Source organism: Paroedura picta, chromosome 1, assembly GCF_049243985.1.
Source record: "Paroedura picta isolate Pp20150507F chromosome 1, Ppicta_v3.0, whole genome shotgun sequence".
NCBI classification, from domain to species: Eukaryota; Metazoa; Chordata; class Lepidosauria; order Squamata; family Gekkonidae; genus Paroedura; species Paroedura picta.
Window position 1 is genome coordinate 29,764,145 of NC_135369.1, and position 20,532 is coordinate 29,784,676.

The following is a 20,532-nucleotide window of genomic DNA, read 5'->3' on the forward strand; positions in this document are numbered from 1 at the left end:
TTTCTAGTCCAGTTGTAGGCACGCTCTGCATCATTACATGGCACCCTGGAGGTAGTGCTTGGACAGTGCTACATAAACACAGTATGGCGTGTGGAGCTCACATTTCCTATGGGGTTAGTCTCATATTCTTGCAATGCAAATGGGCCCTTTTGATGTAGCTTGTCAGTTGACAGTGTAGCTTGTCAATTCCTTGGTAGCAAACCCACTTGTATTGCTTGGGGTGATAAGATTATCACATTGAGGTGTTATAGCTAAGTGCCACCTTGGTTGCAAAGTTTTCTCTTTCTGTCTTTGAGTTGTTGTTGTTAGGTGCAAAGTCATCGCGACCCCGTGGACAATGATCCTCCAGGCCTTCCTGTGTTCTACCATTCTCCGGAGTCCATTTAAATTTGCACCTACTGCTTCAGTGACTTCATCCAGCCACCTCATTCTCTGTCGTCCCCTTCTTCTATTGCCCTCGATCGCTCCCAGCATTAGGCTCTTCTCCAGGGAGTCCTTCCTTCTCATGAGGTGGCCAAAGTCTTTGAGTTACATGACTTAATGTGAGGTTTACTATAGAACTTTTCTTCCAAGGCTTTCTATGAAATGGGCAGCCCAGTCCTAAATCTCATGATGCTAGTGCAATGCTGGCCTAGCTAGTCCATACTGTAAGCATTCTCGGCAGAGAAAAAGTTGCACAAACAAAATCCAACCCAAGGAGCTGAGTGCATAACAACTGCACTGGGAGATCATAGCAACACAGCTGACAAGCATCAATCATGGAGCAACATACCAGTGATTCTCTTATGTCCTCCATATATAGACGAAGCCAACCAATAGATGGTGATGTCAATTTCCTCCACATTGTCATAGAATAAGGAGAAACGACTGACGTAACAACAGTGTTCTGTACTGAACAGAGGACTGTGTGCCTACCATACTCCTGGGATCTCTGCGGATAAGGGTTAAGATAATAACATGTACTCTTTTGACAGAGAAGATTGCACAGCCAGGCCAAAGCATTCTCCCTGTTTGGTGAGAACGTGACTGGGTGCGCAGAAGAGACTGTGTCATTGCTTGGCTATTGTGGCCCTTTCTTGCATGCCCAGGGAAATGCTGATCACCACTTTGGGGTTGGAAGGCGAATTTCTTCAAAGCCAGACTGGCCAGGGATTCTGGTTTTTTTTTGGGGGGGGGGCATAATTTGGGCATAGAGTTGGGGTAACTTTGGGTGGGCAGGTAGTTGTGAGTTTCCTACATTCTGCAGGGGGTTGGACTATACGACCCTGGAGGTACCTTCCAATTCTATGATTCTGACTCTGAGTCCTTCTCTTCTTACGTGACTTATTTTGTGTCTGAAGGACAGCGTATACAGCTCAGTGTGTCCCGATATTTTGCCTATGGGTCTGGAAAGGTTTAAGACCACTGATCTTAGAACTCTTCCTATTACTGTGTCTCTCCAACCTTCCTTATTATTTTCTGTTGAAAAGGGTAGCCCTTGGCTCAAAGACCCTAACCTGCTAGGTAGTTGCACTGGAAATCTGTCTACAGGTTATGTTTGCGCTTGTCCATGTGGCTCTGATTTTGAAAGGAGTGGGGGGTTTGAGTGTACTGGCTAGGGAATGTGGATATTAGCTGTTTGATCCACTTAATGTGGAATTATACCATCATGGCATCACGCTGACATTGTAGTTAATATTATGCTAGTATGATTTTTTTTTGCCTGAGGGGTATTCTTTACTGTGCTTCCTTCCCTGCTAGCAGCTGATGAAGAAGGAAGTTTGAGGGCCAATACTTACTAGGGATATGTTGCTGATAGTGGGAGAAAAGGTGTAGTGACCTCTCTCTTTTCCTTGCCTGTGTACAGGTATTGTCTTTGCGTCCTTCATTTCAAGAGCAGAGGATCCTGTTTATATCCTTCACGAGAAGGGCTCTAGACAAAGCTATGCTATAACAGAATTTGTTCTCCTCTTTCACTATTTTTGTAGAACAAGGATAAAATCCATAGTTTGTTGGTCTTAAAGGTGCCGCTGGACACAAACTTTGTTCTGTAGCTCCTGACCAATATGGCTACCACCTGAAAATGTTTTTAGGATTTGCTCTTTCTTTAGCTTTCCTATAATCATGTCCTCATCCTTCTTCATGTGTGTTCTAAATGCCATGAGGCCCTATAGATGCATTCAAGGGCTGGGTCTCCTGGCCTGTTCATAATGTACAGGAGATTTGGTAAATTAGGTGGTACAAAACAGATTTTAAGTTGCACTGACAACCCTAGGCCAGAGAAGCAAAAAGTGGCACTTTTCCTTTGGAAATATAAAAGCCAGTGGTAATTGGAAGACTATGACAATCCTTATATTAACAGAATTGGACATTAGCTAAATAGTCAGTAAGGAACTGCATTGGGGTAGCATTGCTTAGTTATGGGAGGATGTGAAAGCCTCCTAAGTAAAGTTGTATCAGTAGGTTGTAGAAACCCATCCTCCCTCAGCTCCGGCGTCTCTCCTTTGAGCCAAGTCATTTTCAGCTTGTATTTCAGGTCGTCTTAATAAAAAATATTTTTTCCAAATGTAGCTGATGACTAGAATTATGGCACATGACTGAGTTAACATCAGTAATGAATAATATGCATAATTTTACAGAGTCTTAGCAAAGTGCAACAATAATGCTTTCATTCTTTTGCTGGCTGTATTAAAAAATAGGTAGTACTTTCCATTTAAAGTTATGAGTTTTGGCAAAGGGAATGACAGTGACATCTGCTCCAGGCTGTTGGGATTCCTGTTAGAAAATGTCAGTTCTGAATTGTGGAGGGAGAGGGAAAAATTCCTCTGTGGAGTACTGCACTGCCATATTTGTAATACAAAATGCAGCTGTTCAGATCCTTAGTTCATTGAATTTCAGCATGCCATATGCAGAGACTAGGTGTCTTCACTCCCTCCCTCCCTCCCTCCCTCTCTCATATTCACAAAATCAGAATAGATTATATTTTTCCATTACATAGTTTTTGCAGCCTATCGATCTCAAAATGTTGCCTATAGAATATGGACAAAGAGTTTATTAATCAGTGATGTATAATTATACACTGGGATATTTTGTGCAAGTGTCAACTATTTTGTTTTAATAAACTGCTAAAATATACAGAGGCCATTGTCCACTGGACAGCAAATTCCTTTGGGGAGAGCTGATTTCAGATACCATAGATTATATGACCTTGGACTAAGTCACTGCTTCTGACTTATCAGAATAACACAGTTGTGGTGAGTGCAAACATGATAAAGAAGATTGTATAGTACCTGCAAAATGCTGTACAAATTCTATGCTACTAAGTCATAGCAGGCTAAAGTTCAGTTTCTTTCGGAATTTTTCCTTTTTAAGCACATGGAAACAGCATTAAGATGCCTCTTAAAACCACTCGAATCCTTCCACGCTTGATCATCTCTGCTGAACTGCTTAAAGGCAGATGATTTTGGAGGCAGCAGCAACATGAAATAAGCAAAGGCCTTGGCATCCCTTATTATGGTTTAGCAGTGATACAAAGAAAAACCTGCAGATGACAAAAGCAACTTACAACAAATGTGAAGGCCTTGAGAAGGGAAGAGAAATCCTAGTACAATAGGTGGATTGCCTGGGAGAACCATTTCTGGGTGTTAATAAGCTTTGAATCACAGTTGCTCTTATGCAAAGGTATTTCTGGGCCATGGGTGAAGTATTCTTCAGTCTGATGTGTTGTTTACTAGTTTTAAGCTTTCCTAGTACTCTGACAATGGCAGAAAAGACAGATGATCCTTTTCTGGGGGAGGAGTAGAAGACGAGAAACATGTAAGTAGTCCCGGTCCAAGGTTGCTCCTTAGTTCTGCAGCACCTGTATTCTTAATGGTCAGTGGTTAATTTTCTTTACCTGGCTCTTCAGGAGTTTTCTGGTAGAGATTAGTTTTGAAGAGCCAAATGGCTTTCGCTAATGTATTTGGAGTAGGGGAGAGAGAGAAAAAAAGTGTTTAAAATGGAATCTTTGGGAGAAGAAGTCTTTTGGTTACGAGTTTTAAATAGCCAAAGGTCCAGTTTAAGATGTGATAGTAGTTGAACGGTGGTTCACGTAAGGCATCTATATGACTGAAGTCACTTTTATGAGCCATATCCTTTTAGCTGTTCTGCCTGGAATGCCCTCACACCAGCATGACTTTCTTTTAGGGGGCTGGTGTCACAGATGTAGGGGGTGTTCCACAGAACAGCCCAAACCACATAATTTCAGAGGGTCGCCCTGTTAGTTTGCGATAGAAGAGCTGAATTCAACTCGAGTAACACCTTAGAGACTAGCAAGATTTTCATGATGGGAGTTTTGACTCTTGAAGGATTATGCCAGGGGTAGTCAAACTGCGGCCCTCCAGATGTCCATGGACTACAATTCCCAGGAGCCCTCTGCCAGCGAATGCTGGCAGGGGGCTCCTGGGAATTGTAGTCCATGGACATCTGGAGGGCCGCAGTTTGACTACCCCTGGCTTATGCCATGAAAGTCTGGTTGGTCAACAGGGTGGTGCCGTATTCTGAGCTGTCAGATCTGAAGAAGGGAGCAATAACTCTCAAAAACTGAAAACCTCGGTCCCTAGGATGCTACTGGACACAAACCACATGGCTCACTGTTTATGGACATGATGCTAACTAGGTGAAGCTGAGCCGTAAACCATGTAAAAGTGTACATTCTTGGCTACTGCATCACAAATGTCCCATTTGAACAGAAACTAAACTAAAAACAAGGGCTGATGTGTTGTTTACCAGTTTTAAGCTTTGCTAGTATTCCTTGGCTGATAGGGAGAATCTGATATTATGGACTGGGTTATCTAATCCTGCTATTTTACATCCATGTGGTTACTGTGGTTTTGCATGTCAAACGTCAAAACTATGTCCAAAAATTTGGACATTTAATTTATCGTGCAAAAATTTTTATTCTGAAGTTAAATGCACAAAGCAATCCCTGGCAGTTCTTAATTAACAGTGAAAATAGTATGAACTAGGATGCTTTTCTTTCACTTCTTTTTTTTTTGGGGGGTTGTCACATGCTTGCATCTACGAAAGAGTAGCAACTTAAAATAAAAATAACAACAAAAGAACAGCTGAGTATAGCACTATTCTTGCAAGTCTAGCCAAAAAAGTACAAAATTGCTTTAAGACCTTTTCACAAGTAAATCCGATATCACGAGGCTTGCCTAAAACCTGTGAAGGACAGAAGAGGGATACTGGCTTTCTAGTCAGTGAATAGCTTTCCTATCAGTGTGTCATGTGCCTTTTATAACAGGGGTAGTCAACCTGTGGTCCTCCAGATGTCCATGGACTACAATTCCCATGAGCCTTTGCCAGCATTCGCTGGCAGGGGCTCATGGGAATTGTAGTCCATGGACATCTGGAGGACCACAGGTTGACTACCCCTGGGACTATGGGAAATTGCTTAGTGTGGATTATTTTAGGTTGTATTTGAGGACCATTATGGGAGATGGTTACATGAAAACCTGTGGCTTCATGGAGCTGAATTGAAGGGTGGATGGTGCAAATTTTGGCTTGCTGCCGATTTTCATTTCAGACTGCCATTTTTTCTTGTAGAGACAAAATAACGAGCCCCTCCTCTCTCAAAAAAGTAGTGAAATTTCTCTGTGAAGGTGTTTTTCTAACAGTTAGTCGGAGTTGATTTAGAAGAATCACGCTCCAGTACAGTTGGATATTCATTTAGGAGTTTGTGGACAAGATGCTATAGCTTGGGAATCATTAGCCTCTGTGGTAATATACCACTTTTCTCACTGACACTCAAATCAGAGTACACAGAGCAAATTGATAAAAGCTCGCATGAAAAAACAGGTAATAAGTATAGTTCGATATGAGAGGGTTTAAACTTCTGACTGAAATGTCTGGAGAGCTATTGCAGCTTGGTGGTCTCCACATGTTTCAGACCCAGAGCCCAACTTTTAGCACCAGCTTATGGCAGCAGACCTGTTTTTAGGATTCAATTGCACATGATTTGCCGTTCCATTTCTCTCACTGGAAAGCACTGCTGTGGTGTGGTGGTTAGAATGTTGGGCTATGAATAAGGAAGTGTTGCTTCTGTTCCTGACTTTTAGGAAGCTTTGTTGACTATCCACACTCAAGGTGGTCGCAGGGATAAAATAGGAAATGAGGGATCAAGTACACTGTCCTGAGATTCATGGAGGAAGGATAGGAGAAAATTTATGTATATGTATATGTATATGTATATGTATATGTATATGTATATGTATATGTATATGTATATGTATATGTATATGTATATGTATATGTAAATATATGTATATATATATATGTAAATATATATATATGTAAATATATATATATATTTATCGTGTTTATATATATATATGTATGTATGTATGTATGTATGTATGTATGTATGTATGTATGTATGTATGTATGTATGTATATATATATATATATATATATATATATATATATATATATATATATATATATATATATATATATATATATATATATATATATATATATATATATATATATATATATATATATATATATATATATATATATATATATATATATATATATATATATATATATTGTTTGTTTGGCTGCAAAAATAAGCAGCTGAAGGGGTGGGTGTCTGGGAAATCTGGCTCCAGACTTGGTGCCAGTGTAATAATGTCTAAATGCCTCCCTTCCATGCCCTTTGCCCACTGGGAATGGAAGTTTTCCAGTGCCACAACCCATTTCAGTTTAGATCATAGAATTCTAACATCATGAAATGTCTGATCCTTACTATGGCTGTCTTCCTTTTAAAACAAAATCAAGGTGCTGCTTTTTCAAAATATTGACATTAGAATGATTCATGATAGGGCACCATCCACTTGTGGGTTCTGTGATGCCCCGGTAAAAGTTCCCCCAGAAATGGAAGCTTAAGTCTCGGTCCTTGAGCACCAATTACAAAGATGAAACTGTAATGATAACTCCCTCTACTGAAATAAGTAACCAAATTTTCAGCCAGTATTTCACATGCTTGCTGTTGGAAGAAGAGTGATGCCCTGAGAGCCAGCTTAGAGTAATAGTTAAGAGTGACTGTCTCTTATCTGGAGCGCTGGGTTTGATTCCCCATCTCTCCATGTGCAGCCACCTGGGTGACCATACACTAGTCACAGTCCTGTTACAGCTGTTCTCATATTTTCTCTCAGAGGTTTCTCAGCCTCACCTGCTTCGCAGGGTATCTGTTGTGTGGAGAGGAAGGGAAGCTGATTGTAAGCCTCTTTGAGAGTCATTTGGGTAAATTGGGGAATAAAAACCAAGCGTTCTTCTTCTGTTAGATTGGCTAGCTTCGTTGTGATGCTGATGGCTGTTTTGCTCAAATTGCTCTGCAATCTTTCTTCTTGTTTTTCTGGTATATTCTTCCCATATCTCCATACAAGCTCAACCACAGATCTATTAGTCTCTTCCTAGTCTATTTTGTGCTGTTTCTCCTGTCTTGTCTTTGGCGGGGAATCTTCCTTGTCTTCAGCTAGCTGTTGGAGAACTTTGGCTGGAGCTGCCTCCACTACTTCTTTCTGAAGATCTTCTGCCTTCTTGGTGTAGTCCAGGGGTAGTCAAACTGTGGCCTTCCAGATGTCCATGGCAAAGGCTGGCAGCGGCTCATGGGAATTATAGTCCATGGACATCTGGAGGGCCGCAGTTTGACTACCCCTGATGTAGTCATTAGGAGTGCGGACTTCTAATCTGGCGAGCCAGATCTTCTTCTGCTTGTGCTTCATTTTCTTCTAGCAGCCTTCTCCCTTGCCTGCCTCTGCACTTGCCTTCCACTACCCCTTTTAAATCTACACAGGAAGGTTTCCTCTAGTCATCAGCTATAGTTGTCAAATATTGTTCTGATTGGTTCCGGTGTTCTGGACCCAAAGTGTCCCTCCTGCTAGAAAGACTTTCTTAGTGACCCCTTAACCTCTCCTTAGCAGGAGTCACTTGGTTTGGCTACTGAAACAACACTGTCATACTTTGTAACCCTCCTGTTTTTCTTGTATCAGACCTTGGTGTAAACTGCACGGAGCTTTTATTCCAATCCCAGGTCGATTCAGTCACTGCCCTCTACACAGAATGCGATTTCCATTTTGATTTTGGGTGATTTAAATTTTCCTTCTGCAGCAAGAAGGATTGATCTGGAGTGATCCTACCTTTATTGTGCAATATTTTAGAGTGCTTTTAATTCCCAATATTTCAAGATTTGGATTAGAGAAAGCAGGCTCCGTGGTAGAGACACCCTGATTGGCCAAAGGTGGCCATGTGACAAGCTTGCCTTAAAGGAGAAGCCCCTAATTTCTCTCAAATTCTGTCATTGGATTTTTTCTCCCTTCTCTGCCTTCTTCAATCCTCCCCTCCCCCTCCAAGAAAAGAAAGAGGCTCCCTGCTTGGCTTCTCTCCCCCCCCCCCTTCAAGAAAAGAAAGAAAGAGGCTTGGCTCCCCCCCCCTTCTGAACTACCCTAACCACGTGCAGAACACTTTTCTGTTTCAATGGGGAGAGGGGAGGGAAAGAGGAAGACCCGAGTTCAAATCGATCAGAAATCAACAGGATTGACAATGGAATAAACAAAGTAAGTGCAGACTCTGCCCTTGTTTCTCCACAGGTTCCAACCCATCATTGGAAACCAGTGGGATAGTACTGAGCAAGGTATATAGATAAGCTATCCGGTTTGGTGTAAGGCAGGAGCTTTGTGCTTCAGTATGCAACAAAGGAGCCATTTAGGAAGCATCTTCCAGAAGCCCCATGGTTGCCAGATGCACCATAAGCTGGTTCAGGGAACCTTTGTGACATTCTCTTAGTGTCTCAGAAGCCACCTGTAGTTTTATGACATTCCATCTGTGGCTCTTCTGAGCACTGCTTCTCGTGGTACCCACCCCATGTTCTGGGAAAACAGCCAGTTTCTTTAGAAACAGATAATTTCATCATTACTGTGGGTCCAAGATAAAACTCACAGTCTTATTACTGGAACACAACCCTTATCCATGATTATATCAAGGTTTTGGAGATGTAAGTGTATAAGGCTGTGTCAACATATGCAGCTAAATGAAAGTGTAGAATGGGACATACCACTGTTGAACACTATAAAACAAAACTCTTTTCAAGTAGAAAATAGCATAGAGAAGGATTATCATCACCCCCTTTCCCTGAAGAATTAAGAGTAAAACCTGAACAGAACCTTTAATATAGAGAAGCATTTTTTTTAAAGCATCCCCCCTTGGTGTTTTGGAGTGTTCAAACGCTAACGTAACATTTGGTGTCAAAACTTTGACTTGCAAGCCTGCCGCTTCCCTCCAAATACACAAGGGCTGGCTAAGGTTCAATAGCAGGTGAGGAGAGAGATAATATTACATGTTCAGAGGTACGCTGGGTAAAGGCTTATGTGTTACAATTGTATATAATTACTTGTGCACGTGTGGGGTGTGTGCAATATAAAGGAACGTGGCTCTTTTGATAGATAGGAATTGTGACTGTAGCTTTCCACAACCTGTGCAGTGAGTAGAGCTCCTGGAATGCAGAAGTGAATAACTTGGAAAGTGTGACAACATGTGGCGTAATTTTTCTTAGTTTTCACAAGTGGGAAGTTGCCCTTGGCCCAAGCAAGAGTCCCTTTGCCCAAGACAGCTCGCTGTTGCTAAGGCTTTTGCTCATCACGTTCTCGGCATTTCTTACCCACACCAAAGTTAGCCCTTATTGTGACCCATCCAAAACAACCGAGTGCAGGGAAATGAGGCAAGCCAAGTGAAAAGCTTTGCCTTTGTAGAATATGCTGTCTGACATGTGTGAGCCTGTGCGTGTTTTCCTTGATGATAAATTAGTGCTTGTGCTCTGTAGCTTGCCAACTTTTAGCTCTTGAACAATACTTACAACTGGCTTTTTATTTTAATTTTTTAAAAGCAGGAATATGTAATGGAAAGATTAATAGACACATCTGTGTGGCTGGCAGTTTAGTATGCACAGGGAGTACATTTTCAGAGTATTACGCAAACTCCTTAAGATTGCCATTCAGTAATAAGCTGTTAAATGGATGGGTCTGTTTATAATGAGGTGTAGAGCTTCACTTCAAAGGAGAGACCTTGGATGACTTGCATCTTGTCTTCACTTTTCTGAGGCTTCAGAATGCCTAAGCTGTTAGGCTTGGTCTGTTAAAAAAATGGGTAGTATTCATCTTCCTTGGAAGTTTGGACTCATTGTTGCTCCACAGGAGCTTTCTCATTCTACAGCCTCTTCATTAAGCCCATATTGCAGAACTTGCCATGGAGGAATGGGTATGGCTAGATTGTGAACATGTGAAGCTGCCTCTGAGCCTGACCATTGGTCTTTCAATGTCAGCACTGAGTGCTGTGACAGCATCTCTGTAGGGTCTCAGGTCTTTTGCATCGTCTACTCTCTGGTCCTTTTGGACTTGAGAGGCTGGAAACTGAACCTGGGATTCTGGGAATAAAAAACCTATGCTCTGCCATTGAATCATGCCCCCTCTTCCTAGGCTCCATGATAAGCGCTATGGTGGACACTCATGTTGAAATTATGGGAGCCTCTGGCTTTAAAAAGAGAGGCTTTTTGTCATTCCTTTTTGTTCTATTTTGGAAAGAGTGAAGATTTTTTTAAACTCCTTCTTGAGTATACTATCCCTTGTGTAAAGCTTAATCGTGCAGTTAGTACAGAGAAATGATGTTGCTTCACAGTTGTTATGTTGAGTTACTCTTAGATGCTCCCTAAAACCAAAGCATAACCATCTTTCCTAAAGACTTCTTAAAATCTCATTTGATGGTGATTATTTTTTTTAATTATTATATTTGTTGACTGCCACTCCCAATCCAGCAGGCTCACGGTGATTGCATAAATTGAAAAATACAATCCCATAGTACCCCCAACCCTAACCCACCACCTCTTTTCCCTCCAGTCAAACTCAGTGAGCTCCTAGCAACCCCATTCCACAGGAGAGGGATGTTCAGGGAAGAGTTACCTATCTTAGTGTTGTTGTTATGTGCGAAGTCGTGTCCGACCCATCGCGACCCCCAGAGTCCATTTAAGTTTGCACCTACTGCTTCAGTGACTCCATCCAGCCACCTCATTCTCTGTCATCCCCTTCTTCTTTTGCCCTCGACCTATCTTAGTAGAGTTATGTATTTATCTAGTCTGAAGCTATTGTATATTGAAATTCTGAATCAACTATTATAGGTGCCAATGAAATATGCCCCAAATCATGTGGCATTATAAACATTACTGTTTTGTAGATAAGTGTCTCCGTCATCTTACGCATAGAATAGCAGACATGTTGGATATACATGTTGGAAGTTAGACTCCTGCTTTAGAAAAGCTTAAAATATGCAGTCCTGCTTTTAGTGCCAAGAATCACTTAAAGGATGTTCATGTGGAAAAAATTTTTTTAAAGCCACCCCAGGTGGAACTGTCTTGTATTTAGTTAACACTTCTCTTTGCACTTGGTCCTCCACAAATACGATATTTCTGGCTCATAGCCTTGCAAAAGAGAATCGAGTAGCCACTAAAAAAAGTGCCCTTATTTATTGTTTGGCGGCACTTTGGCAGAAAAACCAATCTGTTCACACTGCTTATAACTCGGAGTAGAAGAGCCTATAATATACAAAGTACAGGAATCTCAAAAGGGTTGATTACAAGCAATGGCACTTTGGGAGTCCTTACTCTCAACGTACAATTTTTTGATCACTCAAGTACCTTTAGAGAAGCACTTGCTATTTGCTGACTGTTAACATGATGCATACATCCCTTCCGGATCCTGACATCTGTTAAATGAAATGTCCAAGCCAGAGGAGAAATATTTGCTTAAATCAAACTGTATAATATGGTACATTTTTAAATACATCCTTGCAGAATATAGTCTAACTTACAAATAAACTTTGAGCAGTGAAGGTGGTGTTGGACAATCTTTTTTTCTGACAGAAGATGATGACGTTTGTGCCTTAATACAATCTCATGCATGATCCGGGGCTAAACCCCTGGCATTACATGAGAAGTTTTGGCTTTCCAGCTTTTGTTAAATATTGGGTGTGTTGTTTGGATTTTAAAGGCTTTTGGTGAGTGAAACTCGACCCCAATTTGATCAAAGGGCACTTCTGCTTTGTGGCTTGAATTGCTGATCAGTGTCGAAAACATTATAAAAGGTTAAACTTTAAGAAGTCAACATCATCCCCAAATAGCAGAAAACTAGATGGCATTATTGTGCCCCAGCAAACAAACCCAAGATGCAGAATTTTTTAATGACCCTTAATGAATTCAGCTTTGCTTCAGCTTTAATCTTTGAGCCTTTGGTATAACATGGGTGGCAGGTAATCCAAATAATTTATTAAAAGCAATGCTTAAGTTTTGACTGCCTGAAGGAACTGTTTTATTGCTGATGTGATCATTTGCCGAGACTTCTTCATAGACGATTGATTACATTCCAGAATTTTTCCTTTACTGCTTCATCCATAATGAAGTATGCATGTACATAATAGCTTATATGGAGAATTAAACTTTGTTGGTCTTAAAGGTGCCTGCTGGATTCAAACTTTGTTCTGTTATTTCATGCATGCAAGTCCTGATCCAACGCAAGCCTTGCCTCTGCGCAGTAAATGGAGTCCCTAGCAGTGTTACGCCTGTAAGTTGAGAAATGGTGCCCTTTACTGTTCCTTAGTTTAATGGGAGTGAGATGGTAGAAATTTCCACTCTTCTTCCTTGTGTAATTTCTGTACTTCCTTTGACCCGTTTCCAATCCCAGGGCCAGTGGGAAGGTTGTCTGCCTATCAGCAAAGTGCCAGGTTTGTTTATTATATTTTTAGGTCACCCCTCTCTAACAGCAGTCATGGGGTGGCTGACAACAGTTAAAATTCCATGCATAAAATATAAAGCCTATATTTAAAACAATCAGTTAACAATCAGTTAAAAGAAAACATGCTCCCATCATTAAAACCCTGGGGACAGATGGATCAAAGAAATTTACAACCCAGGCTTGGACAGGGGGATAGGGGATGGTGGGGGGGGGGTCCCATTAAGATGTCAGTAAGTGTTGGCCTTGGCCTCAACAATATGCCTAGTTTTATAGGCCCTTCGAAACTCTGATAGTTCCAAAAGGGTCTGGATCTCTGCTGGCAACTCATTCCACCAGGCTGGAGCCAGGGCCAAAAAGGCCAAAAAGGCCCTGGCTTGGGTCAAGGCCAGGCACACTTCTCTGGGGCCAGGGATCACCAACAGGTTGGAGCTTGGTGTGTGTGTGTGGTTATACTGGGTTACATTTTGAATACTTCCCATTCAGTATACTTCCCATTCTTACATACTTCTGGGGAATTCTTTAAATATAAGCGTATTACAAGAAAGTCTCATACATCATTTGTCTGATTAAAAATGCTATCCCAGCTGATCAGTTGACTGTTCTACTTAGATATTTAGATGGACTTGAGCAAAGATGATAATGTTTTGGAATTTACTGAATGTGGCAGAGATCTTGGTAGTAAGGAAAAAATGGCATTAGCCTAACTTTCTTGCTTTGAAAGACTTGACAACAAAGATGTGGAAGATGCTAAGCTACTCCCATGTATACAGTTAGTAGACAAGAAATGCATGCATTTGAAAGAACACACCATTTATTGTCTACATATAATATGATATTGACATTAATGTATTCAGGTCATTTTTGTTGAAAATATTATTTTGTGGCAATGTACATTTTTGTGCAGTATTTAATAAGCTGGAGAGCCAGTGCTGTGGTTTTCTGGGATAATATGGATCAGAAAATTTTCTGATTCACAAATAAGTAAATTCAAAGCCTTCAATAATGCCAGTTAAAGAAGGCAAGTGCACTATGCCCCATGTATATATATATGGTGTTTCTCCATGCATCATATTCTACAGCTACCCCATCCAATATAATTTCTTGCAGTACAGCTACCCAGACAGCTGTAGCTAAACATACTAGATTTACATATATGGGGTTTGCAATTTTTCCAAGGAATAATAGTGTTGGAAACTTTTCTGGAAGTGTTTTGCTTCCCATTATTGCTGTGAGAGGGTTCTGGCAGAATTATTTACTGACAAGCAGTTTTAATTATTAGCTTTTAGCAAACCATCTGTTGCATTGTTCTCAAGTTCAGTTTCACCTAGAGAGTACAGCAAATCAGACTTGATAACATCATCCACAAAATCAGGGTTTAAAAAATAAATTAAGGTCGTATTAGAATATATACTTTTGCCCTACTTGACCCACAGCTCTGCTAGTGAAATTGAGGAAGCAGCCAAAATAGAAAACATAGAAATAACAGGTGAATGCAATTACCCTCAAGCTTGTCCTGACATTTACCTGGGCAAAGAGACAGGTTTTCTAGATACAACAAATTATTATGCCTTCAGACAGTTAGGGAATGGAAAAGACACAAGGCGATTCTTGATGTGACCCTGAATGTTTAGGATCTCAAGCAACATGCAGACTGTGAATTGTTTGGAAGCACTGATTACAGGGCTTTCAAATCAAACATTTGGAATATTTCTAGAAAGTCAGTTGAGTTCTACTTAATTTTAAAAATGTGAATTTCTCAAAAAAAGAAGGAATTACATTGATTTGGGGTGTTATAGCTCCCACAATCCCACACAATCCCCCTTGGGCACCTCATTCTTCAACTGTTGTCTTGGAGAGGGATATAATCTCTCTGAACCGCTAAGAAGTAAAACAAGATGTTAAGGAAGTGAGCCTCCAAAACAGGTTGGGTGAATATTTTGTGGCTGTTAGGTACACCTCAGTTCTGTTTCCTCATGTGTGGTTAAGCTGTATGATGGACACCAGTAGGAAAAATGACATAATAAAATTGTTTGGTGCATGAGAACAAGTTTTTTACTTATGCAAAACTTTTAATTAAGCAGGAGAGTGAAGGGAGTTTTCTAGCTGTTAAAAGCAAAATTGCTTCCCAAGGACTTGTTTTTCCGAGGTAGGATAGTTTTATGATTAGGTAATTCATTTCTCCAGTAGAGATGTAAAATTTCTGGAAATTTTTGAAGATGTGAGAAAAAATGTTTTCTGTTTAATGCAGACACAGAAAAATTGGGGGGAAATTGAAACATATCCAATACTCACTGAAAACTAAACATATTTTTTTTACTGCCATAACATAAAATGCATTGAATTGGATCTGGCCAGCTTGTTCACTCAGGTTTTGTGCCACATGTCTTTTGGCCATGCTAGTCCCATGATCCCCATGGTGGCTTTTTTGCTAATCAAAAAGCTGAATTCCTTCTTGCTTTTTACCAGCAGATAAACTGGTTTTATCCAACCCAATGTTTGCCACCAGAAATATGTTCCAGAGCTCAGAAAACCATGTTGCCAGTAAGCGTGGAACACATTGAAGCTGTTCATCTCTACCCGAGCAGTTGCTTTGTACCTGTGCTAAGTAAAACATGAAGTGCTGTCATCTTCAGTTATAATAAGCATAAGTCCAGTGGCTGTTTAAAAGACTAACAATTTTATTTTAGCAGACAGCTGCCTCTTGATGAGGCAAACTTTTTCTATAGGCCAGGCCTAAGAATAATATAATATAAAATAAAATCTCAGGCACTGGGATCTGTGGCAGCTAGAAATTTCATTGTGGTGCCTAGGATTTTCACCAGTCATATAGTCTAAGTGCCTCATAATAGAGGTACGAAGTTTATGTGCGTGAGGGATGGAGATTAGTTTTTGTGTTGTGATACGTAGGGTTACCCCATGCTTATATGCCGCAATACGTTTTTAAAAATGCTATACTGAGAAGAATTTAAGATTGTGGCAGCAATAATGAGAAAGTACGGTCATCAAAATGAAAATATAAAATCAGCAGAGTTGAAAAATAAATGTAGTTCCTAAATTTTGGAATGACCCCTAAAGCTGAATAAATAAAATGTATAAAGTAGGCAGTAGGCAACAGGGTCAAAAGTCTATGAAATGGAGAATTACGAGGTAAAATGTAGCAAAAGGTCTTATCAAGAAAAGGTCAAACGCTATTTACAATGACAGCTGTCTACCATTTCTTTAGTTTTGCTGGGCAAGTGAACAACTATAATGTATGGAGAGTCCCTATTTTGTTAATATAAGTTAGATGTATAATTACTAAGAAATTCCAAACTCTTGTTCAGTGTGGAGCAGGAAGGAGGAAGAGATTGTCTTGACATACTAATTTAGTCCTTTTTCACTGGGGTCTCTTTTTATTCCTGTAGGACCCTATTGTTTCCTCCCTTGTTGGAGAGTGGTGACTTTGTAATCAGTTGAGGTAGGATGTTAGTGGATGGCTGTTATAGACACAGATCTTTCCACCATTCCTTTCCCAATCCTGGGAAAATTGGTTCCTGGGACGTAAAGAACACCTGTGAATGTGGAGAGGTGAAATTTCCATTTCTGCCTCTTTCTTAGTACAGCTCTGTTGATGAAAGAGGGACATGTTGTTTCCCACTGTAGCCTTCCAACCCACATAACCATTAGTCCTCAAGGGCCCTGCAGCCCCAAGAATAAATTGTTCAGGTGGCAAAAATTGATTGCTGTCAGAAGGGGAGTATAGGAAAGTTCTGCAGCCCTTGCATCCATGGACAGCTTTGACCAAACCTTAATTCTTTATTTGTAGTCCAGGCTATCTCTTGGTATTGTGTGTGTGAGATTGGTCGTGTGGGCCAAGACACTGTTGGTTTTAGACCTCTTTTCCTTAGGTGTCTTCTCTTGTGTCTTTCGTTTTGGCCTTCCAGAGATCTGTAAAGCCATTCTGTTATGTCAGATGGTGGGCTATCTGATATGTTTTTGGCCAGCTAATTCTATGTTGCTTATTGGCTTGTTTTTGTTAGTGTGTTGCTGGGTAGATGTATTTGTCCCTGCATTAGCTCTTAACTTTCATTCTGTATCACTCTACACTTAATGTTTTACTATAAATCATTTTAATAGCTATTTTAATAGAACAATGAGAGATGTTTTCTGAGTAATAATAGTTGAACCAAGCTTTAGGTGCCTCCTGATAATTTCTGGGACATTTTTTTTACCACTTATAAAACAGAAAGCATCAAGTATATGTAGACATTTGTATAAGGAAAGCTAGAGGAATGCAGATATTTGAGAACTGTTATTATTAAGGTTGTTATGTGGCTTGAATATTGCCTTGAGGTCTAACAAAACCATGTAGTTTGAAACCATTCAGTTTCTAGGAATCTAGAGAGGGACGTCCAAATGCTGTCAAGTAAACAGTAGTTATTTGTAGTGATGGACTGACATTGATTTCTATAATAGACTTTCTTCATCTTAACCCAAAGTGAATTTATACAGCTATTTAGACGTGAAACTCCATGAGTAGAATTTTAGGGCTGCAAAAATGCAGCTCAGCCGGTTCGACAAAGAGACAAAAGATTTAACAGTTATTGGGGGTCTCTGGGAAAAAGTATTAAAGAAGAGATATTTAAAAATAGTGTTAGACATGTTTCAGGTTTAATTATTTGTGAGTTGGGTAGATAACATGTGGTAGATAATAATATGTAATTTGGTACTAAGTGAATCTGTTTTTTTTTAAAGTTTTATCACTAAGGGTCAAGACCTTTCTCCTTCAGAGTATTTTAAAGATTATATTGAGTCAATTTCCTACAAATATATCAATCTACAACAAACTATAGATGGATGGAGCAAAAAATGCAGACTGTTATTGGTTCCGTCTTTGCAAAGGTTTTTTTTTTTTACTGAAGTTGAGAGACTGGTATGTCTGGAAATTCACCTGTACTGGTTGGTTGAAAGTAAAACACAAAAGGCTTGCACATGTCTGGAGGTGATAGGAGAGTTTCTATACTTTGAACTTTCCCAATTCAACCTGTCTCAATCTTCATTGGGGGGATTCACTGGCCTCGAAACAGCAGGTGGCTTTACCATTTATTGGTTGCAGAAAACTGTTGCTATGTTATCTTAATGAAATATTCTTTTGCATGTCTGCATCTTTTAATGTTGCCTATGTCTCTGGAGTGATAGTTGACTATGTGATATGTGATACTAGGGACAGTGAACTGCCTGATGTTAAAGGGGAACATGGGATCTTGATTAGTGTGTTGGGCTATCGGGTCTGTGAGCTCAGGAAAGGCAATATTTTTGTAAAAACCACCCTTTTAAGGAGATAGTAATATTGGGAAGCAGCACAGGCAAGTGTCCTTGCAGCGTGAAATCCTTGCCTCATTTTTGATCAGTGGGTTAACCTGTGGCTATCAGTGATTGTGTGTGCTATATAAAAAGTATCATAAGATAAAAGTAGTGACACCTCTCACAGGTATGTGGGACACATACCCCCCTCTCCCTCTCACACAAACACACACAAACCCAAACACGCAAACCCCTTCCCTCCTCACTTCCCCCTCCTCTCTCTCAGGAAGTTTAATTCAATGTCCAGTACCATGTTATGGACTTAGAATCACATTATAATCATATTCCTTGGTACATTATAGTAATTGCTATCTATTTATGCGACACATCCAAGATTTTCTCTGATTGTTAACTTCTCTGAATGCCGTTACAGTACCGTTTGGTCAGGGCTGAATGCACAGAGCGGAGCAGGAGAAATTGGAGGGCAAGACAGATGCTTGTGACATCCTCCCTGCCATCAGACAGCCGTATGCATAACCCAAATTGCTTGTTGTGTGGAATACAGAGGGTTAGATCCCACATCTCTTCCTGTGGTGGTGGCGTTTCCCTCATAAAATGGGCTAATCTAGACTACAATTCAGGAATTTGAATGATTAAAGCTGCACTTTTGATCCACATGCTATATCACAGCATGGAAGCTACATTTTTAAAGTGCAAGTGATAACACAGTTTTATTTATAATCCATCTGGTTAATAGAAGCAGTGTTTAAACTGCAATGTGTATCCTAGGTCATTAATTGGGAATCGTATACATTTTTTTCCTGTTCTAGAACTCAATTATTGATGCTGGGGAACCCCATCGTGGAAATTAATCCGACACGAGCCCATTGAAGATTGCAGAATTTCTAGGATTCTTCTGCTCTGCTCATTTACTTTACTGACGGTTCTGAAGATTTAAAAAATTTCCTCATGAATTATCTTTTACCTCTGGAAAGGTAGAGGTAAGTTCTTTTTTTCCAGGTTATACCTCCGCTCCATCTCCTCCTTCCACCTCTTTGGGTGAACGAATTACTTCAACCTGTCAGAGATGCCTTGTGCCTCTCTTCATGTGGAACTAATAGCTAGAACTGCCCTAAGCAGGATAACTCTTCTGTGCTCTGCATTTGGCAGGTTTGTTCTTTCTCTGTATTAATCTCAGACCCAGGCTATGCTGCATTCTGCTGTTACAAAGCCTGTCTTCAAAAAGTATGGCTGTATTTGGGTATGGGAAGAGCAGGGTGGGATCCTTTGCCACAGTGTAGTTTGGAGCCTGGAGTTGGGCTTGGGGAGACTAAGGTGACTTCCTTAGAACTATTATTCAGAAGAGCCAAAGAATAGCCCTGGTATAAGATGAGCATTTCATAGCAGGTGCTTTGATACTGTACCCTTTTCTTTCCATACTGACATCTCTTATATAAAACGCTGCAAACTCATTGATTCTCAGCCTTTGTTTCAAGGGAAGGATGGTGTAGGGGCACTAACTGCCTGCTTCAGTGCATCAGACTGCCTGTAATTATTTCTTATTTCTTATACGTCACAGTCTCCATGTCTTCTTCCCATATTGCTTGCAGATTTGCTAGTGATATGTTTTGGAAAACTGGCGATGTCAGTAAAGGCTGACAGATTGTTTGGCAGCTTGAGTGAAACTCCTAACTAATGCCTTCCTTATCCGCTGATTTTTGAGAAGGCTAAGTTTAGGATTATCAGTTGCAGAATCTGTATGTCACCAATAAATACCTGCATTATGAAAATAGCTAATTGAACACTCTCCCTTACAAAGAAATCTCTCAGTGGGTGATGCTTCCTGACAGTTTAGAATCATTTGTTAGATATCCTTCCTTACATTCCAGAATTTCAGAATCACAGCCTTTTTTTTTAATTGGAGACCTACTGCTGTTAAAACTATTTAATTGTATAATATTTTAAGCCTAAAATCTCCATAGCAGCTAAAATGACTGAACTGAGGCTATCATGCTTCAGTCGTATTATGAGGAGACGAGAGTTACTGGAAAAGACAATAATGCTAGGGAACATTGAAGGCAGCAAGAAAAAAGAACATGAAATGGATTAATTCAATGAAGGAAGCCATGACCTTCAGTCAGCAAGAGTGAGTAAGAGTCTTAACGATAGGATGTTTTTGAGATCATTAATTTATAGGGTCACCAGAAGTCATAAATGACTTGACAGCTCTTAATACTTTCAGTGTTTTAGGTGTGATATCAAGCAAAAATGAGACAAATATTCTCTCCTGCATATGTGCTAAAAGCACAGAAACTATGGGCCATTCCGCACGACTTAAATGTAGCAGAAGTCTTACCTTTGGTAAATGCTACTAATTCAAGGTTCCGCATGACGTCGCACCCAATCTGCAACACTCCTGCAAGGCTCCCACAAAAAGCGCTTCCTTGTA

The 20,532-nt window shown here is 40.2% G+C and overlaps 1 protein-coding gene across 8 annotated transcripts in view; it reads left to right on the forward strand.

Moving 5' to 3' along the window:
• NCOA1 (nuclear receptor coactivator 1) overlaps positions 1 to 20,532 on the forward strand; it is a 321,680-nt gene that overhangs the window by 77,515 nt on the left and 223,633 nt on the right. For all 8 annotated transcript variants that reach the window (XM_077331693.1, XM_077331659.1, XM_077331668.1 and 5 more), the window contains exon 2: positions 18,914 to 19,084. The gene's annotated coding sequence lies outside the window, so the exon portion shown is untranslated. The remainder of the gene's footprint in view (positions 1 to 18,913; positions 19,085 to 20,532) is intronic.